The sequence below is a fragment of the Zingiber officinale genome, chromosome 3B (genome assembly GCF_018446385.1).
Source record: "Zingiber officinale cultivar Zhangliang chromosome 3B, Zo_v1.1, whole genome shotgun sequence".
In the NCBI taxonomy this organism is placed as follows: Eukaryota; Viridiplantae; Streptophyta; class Magnoliopsida; order Zingiberales; family Zingiberaceae; genus Zingiber; species Zingiber officinale.
Genome location: NC_055991.1, coordinates 40,003,941 through 40,012,819, shown reverse-complemented (window position 1 = coordinate 40,012,819; position 8,879 = coordinate 40,003,941). Strand labels below are relative to the sequence as shown.

Here is an 8,879-nt window from a genome sequence, read left to right as displayed (position 1 = left end):
TCTAATAATAATTATTTTTTAATAACTAAAAAAAATAAATAACTATTTATTTATAATAATTATTTCTTAATATTAATATTAATGAAGTGTAAAATAAGCTGTTAATAGTCTCGTAAAATTAGAGATTTTTATTATTTATTTTTCTAAAGTTAATTTTATTCCTTAATTTTATTTACCCCTAAACCTTCGTTTACGCCTCCGCGACTCCCTCTTCGTTCCCTCTCTCTATCAAAACCTTCGTTCCCTCTCTTAGCGATCAAGACGTTGGCATCCTCTCCTTGGTGGTCGAGCCCATCATTCTTTCCTCTCGGCCTACTCGCTAGCGGTATCCTTCCTCTCCTTGGCGGTATCCTTCCTCTCGGCGCTCCGCTGCATGTCATCCCCTCCGCCTAGGGTCCAATCCGCCTAGGGTCCAATCCCTCGATCGTTCTTAGCAACTAGCCAGCCTCAATCTACAAAAGCTCTAGGTATTTTTCCTTTCTTGGTCATTTTCTTTGAATTTATTTTGCTCTTTCCCTTTTCGTTTCCAAATCTAAAGTGGGATATCTGCGCTTGGGATGATCATCTTCTGCGCTATGAAATTCTATAATGCATAGTATGTTGTTGCTCTATTTTCAATCAGATATTTAGTTTTTCTGGTGGCAAAGGTCAGGAGAAGCCAAGAGAATAAACTTAGATGTAGGTGAAAGAAATGAAAATGAGTTGACTCATGCTCTGTGCTTGAGCCAACCTTAGTTTGCCCAGATGTTTCATAGTCTACATGAACTCCCTCCAGTTTGCATGTCCACAACCGTTTTTACTCAGTACACAAGTATCTGATCATGAGCAAGTACAAGTTAGAGTCAATTCTCATGGTTGACAACATTGATAACAAGTTAAGAATCCATCAATTTTGTTTGAATAGACAAAATAGTGAGTGGAAACTTTTCTTAATGAAAAAGAAGAGTGTTGCACCGAAGTTATTGGATTATGTAATGAAAAGGAATGGTTTGAATGTTTTTCTTCAAGTTCATAGTCAAGATAGGACTTCTAGTGTTAGATTGTTGCTCGTGTTAATATTATGCTCCATATAGAATAATGCAAGATGATCTCGGTGCTTGCTTTATAGCTTTTGATTACTGAAGCTTACTAATAGATTTTTTATTCTGTGGACAAGTAGATCTTGTTTTGAATGATTTAAGCATTGAGGTTGGTTATTTTGTACATAGCAGAGTTGTTTCAATTAGCAGCTTCCATTGCTTCAATTAACAATGTTTTTTATTGGAAACTCCTTAGTATCTTATTGAGCATTTAAAATAACAATCTGACTATGAATGAAACAAATCTAATTGTTTTTAGTTATCCTTGCAAATAGATGCTAGAACCATTGGCTTTCCTTTTCTTATTAATGAGGGGTTATTTCTTTTCTGCTTGCTAAGTAGTACCTTTCTTTTAAATAGTGATTTGTTGATTCTTTTTCTTGCTATTTAGATATACTTCTTAATGCCTTTATCTTCTTTTTCTGGACATTGTTAACAATCAACAAATCATCTTATCTTCTGTTTGAACTGATGAGCAATAATAAATATCATGTGTGCAATACTTGGATGTCTTCACACTGATCTAAGATATAAATGTAGAACTTATGCTTGACTTCTGAAGAACTTAAATGTTCAAGCATGTTGAGAACTATAGTTTCAATTAGAAATGTTTTTATTATGCATGTGTCTTATGCTTATCTTGTGTCCCTTCAAAATCTTGACAACAACTGCCTAGTCCCTTTGCGGAAGGCATACGGTCAATCTCTAAACTTGCTTCTTCCACAAGAGGTTAGAGGAATTATTTAATATTTTCTTTGGAAACTTTCTTTCTTATTTTATAGTTTTAGCTGGTACATATAGTGGAGAAAATAGGCAGTGATGCCTTTTCATTTTAAGCTAGGGAAAGAAAGGACCCATAAGCTTCGTGTGTGATACTTTATTTATGTTTTCTTTAGTATCATATTAGATTAGTCCTATTTTTTAATTTATTCACATAGTTGAGTAGTAGTTGCATTGCACAATTGAAACTAACTCATACTTATCTGTAGTTCATGCACTCAACATTTAATGTTTTGATGCCATGTATCTAAGATGTAGAGTGGTTGAAATTCTAATTTACAATAAAAGAAATACCAGTTGAACAATCTAGATGATTGATCCCTCTTAAATGCTCCATTTACTGCACCATTTGATACGACGATTTTTGCATCTCATTCTGGTAATTTGTGTAAATAAGAAATGTATATATAATACCTCTTCATTTACACTTCCCAGGCCCGTGAAGTTGCAAATGAACTTTGTGTGTGTTGGGAATTTCGGGCCGCAAAAATCGCCTTTTTGCATTGCGGAAACCCCGAACCCCAAGCCACCGGATCCGTGCGAAGATAAAATTTTCGAAAAACATTACGAGTACGAGTTTCTTATGCTAGTTCTAAACTAGATCTACAAGGAGAAGAAATTTACCCTCGATGCGATGCCCTTCGCAATCCCGCTCGTCCAACGGTTCGCCGGATCTCGAGATCGTCAAATGTACGATCCTCTAGAAGTATCCACACGAACAAACTAGATGGAGAAGACCAAAACAAAGGTGTGCTAGCACCTTAGGTTGTTCGGCCAAGAAGGAGGAGAGGGAGAGCAAGAAGAGAGGAAGAAGGAGGAATGAATGCCTTGAATAAAAATCAAATTTTCATCCACACCATAAGTGGCCGGCCACTATTGGAGTTGTAACCTCCATTCTCATTTAATGTGGTCATTAAAGAGGAGATTTGTAACCTCCATGAGGTGGCACACACATATGCTAAACATGATGATGTGTAACATCATTATTGGCCACTTAATGCCAACTCACAAATGAGGTGGCAAATAGTCAAGTCAAACTTGACTTTTCTTCTTCCTCTCAAGTCAAGTCAAACTTGACATTATAACTCTCATGGTTAATCAAATCCAACCATTTGATTCAAGCCAATTTAATATAATGAATCTAATTCATTTAATTAAATTGATTCAATGAGTCATAATCTAAATTAGACTCATTGAACATATGAATCAAATTGAGTCCAACTCAATTAGTTCAATTAGGATTACTCTTAATATAATTTGATTCATCACATGAATCTAATCCTCTTGGTTCATCATATGAACATAATCTCCATCTAATTGTCCTTTGTGTGTGACCCTATAGGTTCTTATAAAGTTGGCAATGCTCCTAAATCCATTTAGAAGCATAAGTAATGAGCGGTATCTAGCAACACATCATTACTACCCAAGTTATAAGAATGTTGAGATCCAACATCACCTTGTGACTACTAATTGTGACTCCTCACAATATATGACATTGTCCTTCTATCCTAGACATCTAGATTGATCAATGTGAGGCATAGACCGTGTCATCCTCTAATCAATCTAAATCTTGAACTCTAAGTAGACTCACTCAATCAAATGAGCTCAATATCTCATATTGACTCATTTGGGCATGGTCATGCACTTCGTGGTCTCACTCTATCAAGAATATCGATGTCACTCCCGTCATATAGGAGGGATATATTCCATCTACATCACTCACATCCCTCTGCATAATTTGTTATATACCCAGTAATCGCCTTTATAGTCCACCCAGTTACGGGTGACGTTTGACGAAACCAAAGTACATAACTCCTTATATAGGGAACCATGGTGACTTCAGGTCTAAGGACTAGTAGTCATACTAATAGCCACATGAGAAAGTATATGACACTCATATAACGATCCATGATATTTTCTCATGGCGGGTCATTCAGTATACATTCTCCAATGCATACCTATGTGTCAACTTGATATCTCCATATCCATGACTTGTGAGATCAAGTCATCGAGTTGACCTACATGCTAGTCTCGTTGCATTAAGATTGTCCCTGAATGTTAATACTCGACTAGGAATGATTAAGAGTAGTGTTCCCTATATCATCTCACTATCGATTCAACCAATCGATTGATATAGCTAAGAACCTTCTACTCAAGGACGTTATTATACTTAGTTTATTTGGCACCAATACAAATAAGCATAATAACCAAATACCAAATGCCTTTATATATAAGAATATGATACAATGAGTTCATGCAACAATCATCAAATGATTGACTCTAGGGCTCTAACTAACTGTGTGAGTATGAAGGCGTCAAGGAATCCTATTGTTTGGCTTGAAACTTCTTCAGGATACATCCAGACAGCAAGTACAGATACGTCCAGTGTTTCTGATGCATACTTCAAGATGCTTACAATATTTATTCTTCTTCTTGTGGACGAGGTTATAGAAATTTTTGTTTGTTTGTTTGTTTGTTGCAGGGTATTCTCTACTGAAACAAACTACAGAAACACAACCTTGTCTATTAGTACCATAGATCGCTGATATTATACTTGATTCCATCACTATTTGGTACCAGAAAATATCAATGTCTTGGTTACTTTAGGATGACTATTCCAATTTTCCTCAAGTATTTCTCAATGAGTCAATGTTGCGATCTCAGCTAATAATAGTATGTAAATTCTGTCATCATTGATTCTATATCCAGGTTTGTTCCTGTTGAACAAATGGAAAATTTATTCCAAAGTAGGGAGGATGAATCAAATAAATTAACCTAATTTGCTAAAGTGGAACCAAAGTCAGCTGCTTGTCTTAACTGAACCTAATTTTCTTTGGCACTGAACTACAAAATTGATTTTGTTGGAATCTTTACATGAGTTCACTAAGGAAACAAATTTTAAAACCCATTTATGTTATAGAGCAAGAAAATAAACATATGCTAATTTATGTTCTGACAATTGAATCTAATATTATTTTTTGTTACTTTTCAGCTCATGTCGAGTTCCTTGTGATCAGAGACGCAAAAGAGGAGTGTGAAAGTTCATTTATGGAAGGCAAAACCCTTTTTATTGACTCTAACATCCTTATTTATTATAATCTTCATTGCAGCCCTTGATGATGCTAAAGATAGGAGAAAGCATTGATCACTATCCTCTTCTCCTAGAGTTGTCATTCTTGTACGAATGGAAATTATATCATTTAAGCTCTAAGTTCTACTGGCTGAGTTTTTACTGTGTGTGATAATCTTCTTGTTTTGTTCTTAATTGCAAGATCTTTTTTTGTAAATTTGCTAAATTGATTGAGGAGTTGATTAAGTTCCTTAATTGTATATATCTATGCTTACTCAGTAAAGTTGTACTTGGCATTATTGAAAGTGTTATTTGTCTAACTGTTTCATTGTAGTACTCTTTTTTTATCTACATGATGATTTTGAATTAAGAATGTCATGTCCCAAGGGAGTCCCTGTCAGAAAAAATTTCAGTAGCATATTCCTTGTACGGGAGACAATATGGAATTCATCTACATAGCCCTCAGGGCTCATAAACCTTGGCCAACACAGTCGGAACATATACAATAAAATATTTAAATAACCACGCAGTTTATATAATTCAATCTCTGGCTGACTATACAACAATTCACAACCATGTAATTTAATAAACCTATACCACTACTCGAGGAAAATACAATCCACAACGAAAAATCATCGCATCGGAAAAATAAAGATAGTAGATCAAAATTCGATATAAAAATCCTCGAATATAACCCCACATCATAAGTATGTAGGAACATAACAAGGAAATCAAAAGTCCAAAGATAGAAAACCGTCGCGACTAAGGGTGGGGATTAGCGATTGAAACCTCCTAACAGCATCAACCTGAAATATAAAATATATCAACGGGGTGAGTCCAACACTCAGCGGATACCAAGCTGACATGCATAGTAGGAAATAACCAATAATAACAATTATGCGTACAGTCTCCTGGAATACTAATGGAAAATGCAAAATTGAAGGAAATGGGAGAAGCTGTCATCACTAGGACCTCTTATCAGAATAATAAGGTTGTCAGACCGAAAATGTAATATCTCCTATATGCATATCAATTATATGCATTCACCAAATATGTAGCAAACACAAGCAATAAATGCAATCATGCATATGATGCAAATGACACGTCCTGGTCACCCCTAACGCTAGTCAGTCATCTCACACACGATGGTGAGACCGAGTGGGTAGAGCTGTGACAACTATGCACTCTACCATCACTGCTCTTGAGTGACCGAGTGGACAAGATGATGTCGGAGTACACCTATCATCCTACCCCAAATCATAAGTGGGGGAGCTCAATGCTCTCATCTCCCTGAGCCAGTCCAGAGGAGGGACCCCTGTCCTGCTAGCACGCTGCGTCACGCTACCCATGAGTAGACCAATGGAGCACTTACAGAGCAACCTGTTGCAACACATCATGCCTGGATAAAAACGACTAACCCATGAGTGGTTGTGTGTGCAGATCCATGTAACTGGCGATGTGCTCAATAATAATGGAGCTGACAATCGCTCAGTATGCAATCATGCGAGATGGTGCATGACACTAAGCATGAAAATTCTAACCATATCTACATCCATAAAACATGTACCAAAAATAAATGGCTCAAATAAGAAGATCTAGGTACACGTATCAGATATGGTGAATGTCTAGTCCGGTATATCATAAGGCATGGTATGTCACTACCTCTATGAGTATAAATAATCAAGAGGGCAATGAATGCAAAACAGGTAATATATAAGCATGTTGAAGGAATCAAGCAATGACATACTGATACAGATATTGTTGGTGCGGTTAGCACTAACGGTCTAACTCAAATTTTGATGAATGACAAATTAGGTTAAGTTAGTTTTGTTGTTGTCTAACACTTTGATTGAGTGTGCAGGAGAAGTCTAGACAAGTCGATGGGCTGACCGGATGTCTGGTACGAAGCCCAGCTAGGTCAATGGGCCCGAATAGCTGGCACGAAGTCCAAACGGGTCGACGGGTCGACCGGACGTTTGGCACGAAGCCCAGTTAGGTCGACGGGCTAATCGGATAGTTGGCACGAAGTCCAGACGGGTCGAAGGGCTGACCGGACGTCTAGCAGGTGGGTGAAGGTAAGTCACTGGAGTTGAGTGACTGTGAGGACGCGTTCCCGGGAAGGGAACTTAGGCGCCGATCTGACTTAGAGCCATTTCGGAACTCTAAGTCGAGATCTTGACTAGATTCCGATCTTGGTGAGACGGAATCTAATTACTATTCTTTTTTCTGTTCTAACTTAGTTTTGCAGGAAACTAACATTTTTATGCAGGGTTAGAACTGACCGGGATCAGTCGACCGAACCTCTGGATCGGTCGACCGAACCCCTGGATCGGTCGACCGAACCCTCAAGCAGCGGCACGTCAAAGCTCCAGCGGATGGACTAGGTTTGACCAGAGGATCGGTCGACCGGACCTTGGTATCGGTCGACCGAACCAAGGATGATCATCGACTGGAGTGGACCGAGATGATCGGGTCAGAGAAGACTGATCGGTCGATCGAACCTGCTTATAGGTCGATCGAACCTTGGATAGGATTTGACCAGAGCGGAGCGAGCGGATCAGATGAGGTGGACATCATCTGATCGATCGACCGATCCGCTTCGGGTCAAAGCTGATCACGAGGATCGAGGATCTGGATCAGTCTCACAGTTGCTATAAAAGGGACCTTGGGGAGCAAATTCAATCAATTCGAATAGAACACCTGTGCTCTTGTAAGCTGCTCCGAACGCATCAATTACGCCCAGCTGCTTCGACAACTGACAACTTGTTCTCTTCATCCTTTTTTGTATTGTCAGTATTTTATTTCACTATTCAACACTTGTACTTTAGAATTGTAATAGATTTTCGGATTGATAGTGATTGCCCACCGAAAGTGGTCAACGACCACGAGCCTTGGAGTAGGAGTCGACCTAGGCTCCGAACCAAGTAAAAATCTTGGTGTCTTTGTCCTTTTTGATTCTCGTTGTTTTAATTTTCGCTGCGTACTCTACGAAAATTTGTAAATCGCTATTCACCCCCCCCCCACTAGCGAACACATGGATCCAACAAGTGGTATCAGAGCAGGTACAGCTCTAACTTGGTGCAACCACTAGTCAGACAAGGGGGTGACATTTCTTTCCAATTTTTTTTCTCTCTTCCGGATTTTCAGTCTTTTCGCATAATTCCAAACTGGTATTATTATCTTTTTGGAAAGTTTTTTCGTTGCAATTAAATTCAAATTGGTGCAACACCAATTTGGTTCTTTTTATTCTTAAATCTTCCCGCACTACTAATCCAAGACCAAGTCTTAGGATTGTGTTTGTTGTTGATTTATTGTGTGCAGGGTCATCATGTCTCAGATCGAAGGTTTCAGTACGGTGCGTCCTCCCCTATTCAACGGGGACGACTTTTTGTACTAGAAGAAAAGGATGGAGGTTTACTTGAAGACGGATTTCGACCAGTGGCTCATCGTCACGAAAGCCTACAAAACACCCGTTGACAACTCCGGAATTTCGCTAGATCCAGAACAGTGGACTTCGAACTTGAAAAAAAAAAGCGTCAACGGAGAACAAGGTGATCAACACGTTACAATGCAAATTGACAAGGGAAAAGCTGAACCGGGTAGGACCGCACCAGAACGCTAAAGAGCTATAGGACAAGTTGATCGAGCTACACGAAGGGACCAGTGACGCAAAGGTAACGAAACGAGATTTACTATTAAATAGAATATTTAATATAAAATTGCAGGAAGGAGAAACGGCGAGTCAGCTTCACTCGAGGATTAAGGACATCCTCAACGGGCTCCACGCGATAGGCCACCAGATGGATAGCAGAGACTTGATAAGGTACGCGTTAAACGCATTTCCACGCAATAGTTTGTGGGCATCCATCGTGGATGCCTACAAAATTTCTAAAAATCTTTCAAAATTAAAATTAGACGAACTCTTTTGTGAATTAGAACTACACGAACAA

The 8,879-nt window shown here is 38.5% G+C and overlaps 1 long non-coding RNA gene across 1 annotated transcript; it reads left to right on the top strand.

Moving 5' to 3' along the window:
- Positions 1-202: 202 nt before the first annotated feature.
- LOC121968227 lies at positions 203-5,249 on the top strand. The gene is made up of 2 exons (XR_006108009.1): positions 203-467; positions 4,852-5,249. It is a non-coding gene; the product is annotated as an uncharacterized LOC121968227 (long non-coding RNA).
- Positions 5,250-8,879: the final 3,630 nt, after the last annotated feature.